This window comes from Myotis nattereri, assembly GCF_964212035.1.
Source record: "Myotis nattereri genome assembly, chromosome: 9".
NCBI lineage: Eukaryota > Metazoa > Chordata > Mammalia > Chiroptera > Vespertilionidae > Myotis > Myotis nattereri.
This window is the reverse complement of record NC_138084.1, coordinates 69,166,535-69,177,530: the sequence shown is the minus strand read 5'-3', so window position 1 is coordinate 69,177,530 and position 10,996 is coordinate 69,166,535. Positions and strand designations below refer to the sequence as shown.

The window sequence follows — 10,996 nt, the reverse complement described above, 5'->3', positions numbered from 1 at the left end:
ATAGTCTTTCTAGGCACAGGTGTCCAGCAAGCCTCGGAATAGTTCTGCTGGCCCATTTGAAAGATTTAATAATATTAATTTGTTTTCTTATTTTATTTTTGATATTTGAAATACAACTTTATCCTGATTCTAAATGAAAAGGAATGGGAACCACTGTAACAATCAAGGTCTCGCCACTGAATGTCATGATGTGACTGCAGCAGTCTTATTGTTGAAACTCAATAAGGAAACAACTGCGTTCCAAAACAGCTAAAAATGTAGGTCCAAAAAATGAAGGTATTAACTCCCACGTTCACCTGGAAGCCTTCATCTCCTTCAGCATCCCAAAGATCGAGGCCAGGTTCCTCGCAGCCACATGATTAAGTGGCAAACACACCGCACCTGTGACTCTGACAGCACAGACGGTTGCCTCTGAACTAGACTTCTGACACCGGGCTGCAGCTTCCCTTCCTCCCAGGCCGCGATCCTCACCCAGGAGAGCTGTGGTCTGAGCCACCTCTGGGTCGCGCTCATACTGTGCTGCCAGAGCTGGCTCCAGGACAACCTCTGGCGGGGCAAGAGCAGGCATGGCGGCAAACTCCCAGGTAGGGTTTCCAATTAGCGTTCTAGCAAGCCAGAGAAGGGCTTTCAAAGCGGTAGTTGCTCTTGGCAGAAATGCCATAGTAACCAAAGATCCTTCTTTCGGTGGAAGACCATTAGTTTTGCCTTAACTTTCCTGTCCTTAATATCCACTTTGTGGCCACACAAAATGATGGGGATATTTTCCCACACTCATACCAGATCTCTGTGCCAGGTAGCTCATTCTTGTAAGTAACTCTGGAAGAGGCATTAAACATCGTAATGGCACACTGGGCTTGGATGTGATAGCCAGCTCTCAGTCTGCTGAACTTCTCCTGGCCCGCTGTATCCCACACACTGTCTCTCTGTTGGTGTGGAACACAAAGAGAGGGACCTCAGCACCCAGGGCGGCTACATACTTCTCAAATTCACCGGTCAGCTGATGTTTCACACATGTACCTTTCCAGTCCCGCCATCACCATGCAATACAAGTTTGAACTGAACTTGGGGTCCTCCTTGGCCAGCCATGGTGAGGTTAATTCCAGAAGCATCTCCAGGCCCATCGGGCTGAGAGCTCTTAACTTTCTTTTAGGTTAGGAAGTCTAGAGATTTACATAAAAGATAGCACAGAGCTTCTATCACATATTTCTTTAATTTCAAAAGTATAGTAACAATAACACATTTGTTAGCATATTAAAGATACTAGACAATGTAACAATAAAAATCAATAATTTGTAACCCTGCCTTTCTCCTGTGACCACTGTTAGCAGGTTTAGTGTGCCTTCTGTCTTTTTCCTCTGGCGTATTTTTTATCTGATTATAGTAACACTAGATATTTAATTTTGTATTTTGCTTTTACATGTTAATATTATACTCTAAGTATTTTTTCACATTATTATATAACCTTCAAAGCATTAGTTAAGGGCTATAAAATACCATATCAAGTAAATGTGTCATGATTACAGAATCTCCCACTTGATGCCAATTCAGTCATTTCTATTTTTATGTTATAAATAGTTATGAATGTATTCATCTATATAGGTTATTTTTCCATATTTTGGTTTTATTTCTATGCCTCTTGATATTACTGGGAAATATTGGCTGCTACAAAAACTTGGGGTGGGTAAAAACTCATGGGGACTAGGATAAATGTCTGAAAGCATGACATAATAGAGAGAAGAAATGCACTTGATAATAGGAGTACAGGAAGTCCGGTGCTGTGTTGCACATAAAGGCTGAATTATACTGAAATGAACTGTCTTCTGCAATATGTTAAAGTTATAAATACTGCAAAAGGATTAAAGTCTTACATAAGAATTCCAGCAGATACATAATTCTAAATTGCTTTCCCAAAGTGTTCTATCAATTTATAATACCCCAGAAGTGAATGATGATGACATTATTTCAGCACCTTCAGAAGAATTATATAGTATCAGTTTTTAAACCTTTGATAATTTAATGAGAAATACTTGGTTCTCATTTACATTGATTTATAGGCCAGTTGAACTTGTAACTATACATTGTGTCTGGAATACATGTTTATTGCTTTCTGCCAATGACTTTCCCTGGGCACATTCCCCTTGCAATCTACTTCTGCCCAGACTCCCCCAAATCGAAGGAGCCATATTTCTACCTCTCAAGAGTTTTACTGTTATCCATGGTGTTGTTTAAACTTCATTTACATTGTCACCTCCTCATAGCATGGATTTCTCTCTGGTGTTTCATGTTTTGCAAACTGCTGTGTAACACTGTGATGCTCTATGAATAATAAATCACAGAAGTCCTGTAGTCCTCTGCCAACAGCCCCCTGATCAAGGGCGGCTTTCAACTGACTTCGAGTGAGTAGACATAAAGAAGAAAAAGGAGGAACCCTCTCCATGGTTTGGTTGTTTATCTGCAGTGATCAAACAGGTGGCTGACAGGGAGGCATCAGAAACACAGCCCACATCAGTTCCCAGAGACTGTTTCCTGGTGGATGCTCAGGGCAGAGCTCCGCACATCTGAGATAGCTGCTGCGAGATCTTGCTCAGGTGCCTCACAAGGTGGGAAGACTCAGTACCCCTTAGCCCAGTGGTTCTCAACCTTCTGGCCCTTTAAATACAGTTCCTCATGTTGTGACCCAACCATAAAATTATTTTCGTTGCTACTTCATAACTGTAATGTTGCTACTGTTATGAATCGTCATGTAAATATCTGATATGCAGGATGGTCTTAGGCGGCCCCTGTGAAAGGGTCGTTCGACCGCCAAAGGGGTCGCGACCCACAGGTTGAGAACCACTGCTGAGCCTTTCCTGTTTATCAAGAGACCTTGTAAGTGAAGATGCCCGTCATCTCAGAGACTTTAGGCAGAGGGAGCTGGAATACTGTTTAGGTTTCAATGGCAACATTTCCAGGGTTTGAGCCAAGAAGCCGCAACTTTCTCTGGAGGAATCATTCAGTTCACCTACTTTTCAAACAAGGTCAAAAATATAAAAAACTTTAATCCATTGTTTTCACCATTTTAAAAACAAAAACATTTTTCAATTCAATGTCATGGCCAGTTATTAGAGAGATCAGGAAAAAAGAGGGTATGGTAGAGAAAGAAAGGAGAAAACTGTCGATGAAAGAGAAAGGAAGAGAGATAGAGAGAAGTAGGGGTAAAACTAGGTAGACAATATGGGGGGAGGGGTGATAATATTATTGACAAGGGAAAAAAGAAAAAGGAACTCTTGGAAGGAAATAGATATAGAATAGCATCCAGGTAAGGGGAATGAAACACAGAAACCTTTGTTGCTATGCCTATCTAGCTGGCAATTTCACCTACCTTTCTAAATATTTGTGTTTTCCAAAAAATATATTTGGAAATTTTTTTTTATGTTATGGTGCTATAGAACACTTTAAATATACACTAAAGTAGAAGGAACAATTACCAATATAAGACCTAATCTGAGTTTATCTCTATACTTATTCACTACCCCATTCCTGCATCATTTTTATGCAGACTCTAGATATTGTACCATTTCAATTTATCAGTATAAATTTTTAAAGCATGATGTATTTTAAAATATATTACCACAATACCATTATCACATCTATAATAATAAAAGCATAATATGCTAATTAGACCGGAAGTTATTCCAAATGACCTTCCGGATGAAGCCGGGGCTACGAGGGAAGCCCGGGTCCCAGATCTCAGAGGGAAGCCAGGGCCGGCAGCTGGGAGAAGGAAGGTCTACTCTTTCATGAATTCTGTGCATTGGGCCTCCAGTTTAATTTATAACACTACTTTCTAATAGTACCGAAGCACTGGTGCTCAAATTTCTAATCATCTTATAAATGTCAATGCTAATGTTTTTGCTTATTTTTATTGGGGTTGTTGTTTTTTGAAAGTATAGCTAAATAAGATCCATAGAGATTGGTGATCTGTCTTTGAAGTCTCTTTTTACCTATGGATTCTCCTTCTAGCTCTATTTCCTTGTAATTTATTGTGAAGAAATCACTCATTTTGTCCTATAGAATTTCCTAAATTTTAGATTTGCTGATTGCATTCCTATCATGTTGTTAAACATGCTTCTCTCCCCTTTATATTTATTAAATTGTTGGTTGGTTGGCTCACCTGGATTCCAGCCCAAGCACTGTCACTTACTGTGTCATTTAGCAAGTACCTAATTGTCTGTCCTCACTTTCTGGGGTTATTTAAGTGGTTAATAATTAAATACCATAACACATATGAGGCCCTTAGCATGCCACCTAACATATAGTATGTTTTCAGCAAGGGTTAGTTACCATTAAATGGCAGTCTATCTCTTTTTCCCGTTTAAAATCATTTGCATGATTTGACCAAATACAGATCAGCTTTTTTTGGAAGTCTATTTTGTAGGTTATGTGTTGTTCTCACACTGGGGAACAAATAATGTTTGATAGTCTCTATTTTGAGGTTTTTAGTAACCATGAATGATTGATGGCTAGATCCATTAATTCAATGGAAGTTGCAAATGGTACTATTATAATTTTGTACTCTCTTATTTTTTATGAGCTGAAAACTTTCATAAAGGTAAATCATTTCATCAACTTTTCATTTATGTGGTGAATTAGTTCTCATGGAAATGATAGGATACATTTTTTAGAGTTTTTTTGTTGTTGTTTGTTTTGTTTTGTAGTTTCTTTGCCAGGTTTCAAATGATTTTATTCATTAATATCTTCTAATAGTGACCAATGGGAATTAAAAAAAAATCTTTATGAACATGTAGATTTAACCATAATTTATGTTTTAATAATTTGTAGTTCCTTCTTTACTGATGTTCAAATCATCCTATCTTTAGCCAGTAGGAGCCTATTTAAGTTTCCTCCTCAATCCTTTTAACATTACTTTATAGTCTTTGATAGTGTCATTGCTTTCTGATACTGACAAGATGTTCCAAGCTTATCTTTTACTTTTCTTCCCCAAATGTGGAATCAGTCAGTTCTCCAAGAAGCCTTGGTTTCTTGTAGTGCAAAATGGTATTTTAATACAAAAATCTGAAAGTTAGTCATTGTTTCTAGACTTTTTAGTAAACAGAGCTATAAAATAAAAAGACATTTATATGCAAATAACAATAAATCATGAGTTCATCCTCATACTTCTGACTAAATTGAGGATCACTGAGATTTTACTTATTTCTTATACCTTACAGTTGTATCTCCTTCTTCTACACAAAGAATTCTAATTATTAAGACAGTGGGAATAAGAAAAGTAGAATAGTATGCAAGTATTCATTTGCTTTATTCTACAATAAACAAATACCAATCTCAGAATAATAATACCAACACTGCTATCAAAAATACCATTGCTGTAAACATTTTGGTGTTTTTTTTTTCTGTAATTTTTGTCCTTCGGGTTATATCCCACTAGAAAATACATGCAAATAATTGTGCTTCAAGATCACTTAGAATAGTTTTCCGTATTACTTAAAGATTTTAGAGATTGATTTTTAAAAATTAATGTTGTTTCATGATTATGCATAACATACTATTGGTTCCAAAGTCAAATGTATAATACAAAATATTAAAATAAGTCTAGCTTTGACCCTTGTCCCTTCTACTCTTTCCTTTTCCTCTATAAGTAATCTTTTTATAATTTATCCCCTTTTTTAATAAAACACATTTATAGTCCCTCTTCCACCAGATTAAGCATTCATTGCAAGTATTTCCTCTCTTTTTTCCCATACATCCATATGTTCTGGAAAATGTTTCACAGTAATAGATGGGTTTTTCTTAAGCTTTTCCAGCTGCATAAAACTCCTTAAGGTGGATTGCCATGGTCTATTTGTCTAGTCCTCCCTTATAGACATTTCTGCCTTTTTAGTCTTTTGCCATTACAGATCATTCCACAATGACTATCCTTGGTCATACGTTTTTTCGTATTCAGCCAGTATATCTTCAGAATAAAATTTCAGAAGTTTGGTTGCTCAGATAAGGGAAAAGTGTATTCATTATTTTGCTTGGTATTGACAAATTCCCCTTCAAAGGGTTTGCATAAGAATCTTTCCAACTATAATATATGAGTGTCTATTTTGTCACATCCATGCCAAAGAATTATGTTTTCTAACTTTTAAATGCTAGCTAATCTAATAGGTGATAAATGTTACCTTATGATGGGTGAGGTTGATTATCTTTCAACTCGTTAAAAGACATTTGTATATATTTCTTTGAACTTTGTTCATTTTTCTAGTCTATTTTTTTCTATAGAGTTCCAAACCTCTTTTCTCTGTTTTTTAGAAACTCTTTTTATAATATTAAAATGTTTTCCTCTATATTTAGAACTCATTTTTGTATTAAAGAGTTTAATCCTTTGTGTATGTTATATAATTACAATTATTTTCACCAAATTATTTGTCTATTTCCTTTGTTTATAGTGATTTTTGGTTTTTGTTCATTTGTGTGTTGTTATTTTTTGACATTCTGAATTTTTAATGTAATTAAATTTATCTCTTTCTTCTTTTATTACTACTGGATTTTGACTTAAATTTCAGGTCCTTATGAAATTTTTTTCTTTTTAATGTTATAAGTCTGAAGAGATGGATCCAAATTTATCTTTTCCATATATTACATATATCCAATTACTTCAACACTTTCATTCGATGCTCTATTTTTTTCTCTTTTTTCTTAAGTATGTATTTGTTATTTAGAAGAATTTGTTGCAATTTTGTTGGGTTTTCTTTTTTAGTGGGACAGGTTTTATTAATTTTGAGGCATATTAGAAATTTGAAAACAAGTATATTTTCCTTGCAAGTGGTTAGATGTGCAAACTAATACTGCCAACAATAAATCCTATATAATAAAAGCCTAAAATGCTAAGTGTCCAACTATTCATTCAACCATTCAATCAGTCGCTATGATGTGCACTGACCACAAACCCAGACGCTCTGACTGGGTTTCCTTGCTGCTGGAGTCCGGCTGATTGGGACTGGGCAAGATGGGCCAGGCGTGCCCTGGAGCCAACCTCCTTGCAGTCCCTCCCTGGCCTCTAAAATATTTATTTTAATTAATTCCCTTTAAATATGCACAAATCTGTGCACCAGGTCTCTAGTAAAATAATAATAATAATAATAATAATAATAATAATAATAAATCCACAGTGGAGATAAGTCAATGGTTACTTTTATTCTAATATTTTTACTCATGACCTTAACCCTTCTTTTTGTTGTTGTTATTTTCTAGTGATTCACCACTATAAATAAATTGAAACTGAGTTGCAACCTCTCTTTCCTTTCCCCTCATTTTTTCCCAAAATCTGATTGAAAAAAATATCTTTTTACTTTTAATTAACTATAAAGCAATCAGCAACCTTATTCTGCCTCTCACATACTCTTCTCATTCTCCTTCCTGCTTTCTCCCTCCCCCCCCCCCATTTTATTTTTTATAGTGTTCTTTACCTTCATCGTCTTGTTTACCTGCTCTATCTACTTTTGTGGGTGAATTTAGAGAAATTAAAAAATGAGCCCTAGCCAGTTTGGCTCAGTGGATAGAGCGTCGGTCTGTGGGCTGAAGGGTCCCGGGTTCAATTCTGGTCAAGGGCACATGCCTGAGTTGTGGGCTCGATTCCCAGTGGAGGGCATGCAGGAGGCAACCAATCAATGATTTTCTCTCATCATTGATGTTTCTCTCTCCCTCTCTTTCCCTCTCCCTTCCTCTCTGAAATCAATAAAAACATATTTATTTTTAAAAAATGATGCTGCTCCTAATGCCATTTTCCCCAGGATTCTCCACTGTTTCTTACAAAAATTTTTTTTTAATTTAATTTAATATTTTTGTTTTCTCTAAAAAGTAGTTCCCAAAGGGGTTAGTTTTGGAAATTTGTGGAGTTATTTTGATTATCACAGTTATTAAGGAATCCTAAAGGCATTCAGTGCCTTTAGGCCAGGGGTACTAGACATCTGCAAGGCCTAAAACAGTCCCATTCAAAAAGAAATTACCCCATTTTCCACTTTTGTCCTATTACCATGACTTTTAAATGTCTTATCAGATAGTCTTATAAGTTAAAAAACGTTAATAATTTTCTATGCTTATAATTTACCTCTACGGTATGTATAAATTCAAAGTATTTTTTGCACAGTTTCATTTCAATATTTGCTGAATTCCCACGAGTGCAATTATCATGTAACTAAGATAACTACACTTTGTTTAGTTTGAAACTATACCAAAAGTTTTTCATGGTTTGAGAAAATTGTCACTGATGACAATGACACTCACAGTATTTGAGTAACCAATGCAAGAAACTTGTATCAAAGTACATTTGCAGCTGTTGCATTTACAGCAACTCTAGCAAATGCATCTGACTACCTCATAGTGTAGTTATCCCCTCACATTTGCATATTAAATATGTTATTTCATAATAAATCTGTCTAATTATATTTACTTTTAGTTGACCTTTTAGTTCTCTTTTAACTAGGGCATATTATTGATTTTTTTAAAAATATATCAGTGAAATACCATTTTAGGATGATAAGTACTACAAAATATGTGTTTTGACCTGTGTCAGGCAACAAGTCTGACAGCGTTTTGAACTAAGGATCTGGTTGGCCCTGAAAGCCAAGTACAAGGAAGGAGCTTCTACCTTTGGACCACAGTAGCAACATCCACAGAGGTAATGATGACCAGAGGGAAAAACTGCCCAAAACCCTAGTCGTGGCAGAAGCAAAGCCCTTTAAAGAGTCATGCTCAAGCCCTGGCTAGTATGGCTCAGTTGGCTGAGTATTGCCCCATGCACCAAAGACTTGCTGGTTCAATTACCAATCAGGATACATACCTAGATTGTGGTTTTATGTTTCTCTCTCACAACCATGTTTCTCTCTCTCCCTCTTTCTTTCTTTCTCTACCTCTCCCTTCCTCTCTCTCTCTCTCTCTCTCTCTCTCTCTCTCTCTCTCTCTCTCTCTCTCTCCTCTCTCTCATAAATTTTAAAAACACATATAAAAAGAGAATGGTGCTCATAAAGAAGCTTGCTCTCACCACCCTCTGAGGAGGTGTGAGGAAAAATAAAATAATTACATACAAAATGTTAAGATTCTATTGTAAACCAAATAAATATAGATTACTCAACAACTGGATAATCAGATTATATATTGGTCAATTTATGTGATATAAGTCATATCTTTATTTATGGAGTACCATAAGCCAGAATTTATTCACCCAATAAAGCTGATGGACTTTTATCAAGCATTCTAGTTGTACATGGCACTGTATTACATATTATATAAGAAAAATTAAATGAACAAAATTAGCTTTCACCAGCTCTTAGGCAGCCACATCTCTGCATGTGAGTGTTTTTAGCTAATATTCTGACTGCTTCTTGCTCTGTAATTCTAGATTGTGTGAGAGCAAGTTTTAGCAGCACCAAGCTAACCTGATTTGAACTCTTCTTGTTGGCTTCCAGGCTGATGTTCTCTGTGTCAGTCATTCCCCCTGGATCACAGACAAAAATATATTCTGCCAAACTAGTGAGATAGTGGGAGCATTTGATTGATAATGAGAAATGCTATGAGAATCTAGTCACAAGTGGCTATGTAAGTAGAGTATAACGTTGAAGACACCAATGATGAATTATCAGTTTGCATTTACCGTGTGATTCCAGTTGGTAGGTCCCAAAGGACAGCCCATTTGCAATTGGATTTTGCCCTTGGAAGCAGCACAATTCATTCACTTTATGATCTCCTCGTGGTTTTCTGACAGCTAAAATCTATATAGCTCAAACTTGAAATACTTGTCTAACTTACTCTCAGGAAAATGTTTCCAATGCTTTTGTGGTTTGCAGTGGAACAGTCCTCTATTCTTGGGAATGATGTGTTTTCTGTTATAAGATGTGGGATATTATATATTCAATACTAGAGGCCTGGTGCACAAAAATTTGTGCACTCAGGGGGGAGGGGGTGATCCCTCAGCCTGGCCTGTGCCCTCTCACAGTCTGGGACCCCTCGGGGGATGACCATCTGCTGGCTGAGGCCTGCTCCTCAGGGGATTGGGCCTAAGCTGGCAATCAGACATCCCTCTGGCAGCCCAGCAGCCCTCGGGGGATGTCCACTTGCCAGTGGGGAGCAGACCTAAGCTGCAGTCGGACATCCTTAGCGCTGCTGAGGAGGCAGGAGAGGCTCCCACCACCACCGCTGTACTGGCAGCCATCAGCCTGGCTTGAGGCTGAGCAGAGCTCCTCCATGTGGGAGCGCACTGACCACCAGAGGGCAGCTCCTGCATTGAGCGTCTGCCCCCTGGTGGTCAGTGTGTGTCATAGTGACCAGTCATTCCTGGTGCATGGGTGGGGGCCAGCTGGTTTGCCCTGAATGGTGTCCCGGATCAGAGTGCGGGTTCCGTTTGGGTGCCTGGCCTGCCTGGGTGAGGGGCTGATGGCTGTTTTCAGGCTTCCCGCACCCCCTTCAATGTGGGGGTCCCCACTGGGGTGCCTGGCCAGTCTGGGTGAGGGCTGAGGGCTGTTTTCAGGCTGGCGGGCAACTGAAGCTCCCAACCTCTCCTTTTTTTCTTTTTTTTTTATTCCTGGATTTATTTACCTTCTATGGCTGTCACTGGAGCTGAGAGCCAGCTTTAGCTCTGAGGCTTGGCTCCAGCTCTGAGACCTCGGCTGCTGAAAGCAGGGATCTGGGCTTTGTTTAGCTTCTATAATTGAAACACTGTTGCAACTCCAGCTCTGAGGCCCAGCTGGCTGAAAGCAGGTTTCTGGAGTTTGTTTAGCTTCTATAATTGCAAAGTAGTTGCTTAGGGTGCAGCTCAGAGCTGGACAGCGGCAGGCGGGGAACCTTGGCTTCCTCTATCACTGGAACATCAAGCCTCCTGTTTGCTTCAGCTGCCTGGATGCCGGCTGCCATCTTGGTTGGCAGTTAATTTGCATATCGCCCTGATTAGCCAATGGGAAGTGTGTCAGAGGTATGGTTAATTATCATGTTTATCTATTATTAGATAGGATGATTAGCT

At 38.1% G+C, this 10,996-nt stretch overlaps 1 pseudogene across 1 annotated transcript; it reads right to left on the bottom strand.

Moving 5' to 3' along the window:
- Positions 1-292: 292 nt before the first annotated feature.
- On the bottom strand, positions 293-1,121 carry LOC308525564 (GTP-binding nuclear protein Ran-like; annotated as a pseudogene). Its single transcript has one exon. The product of its transcript is annotated as a GTP-binding nuclear protein Ran-like (transcript).
- Positions 1,122-10,996: the final 9,875 nt, after the last annotated feature.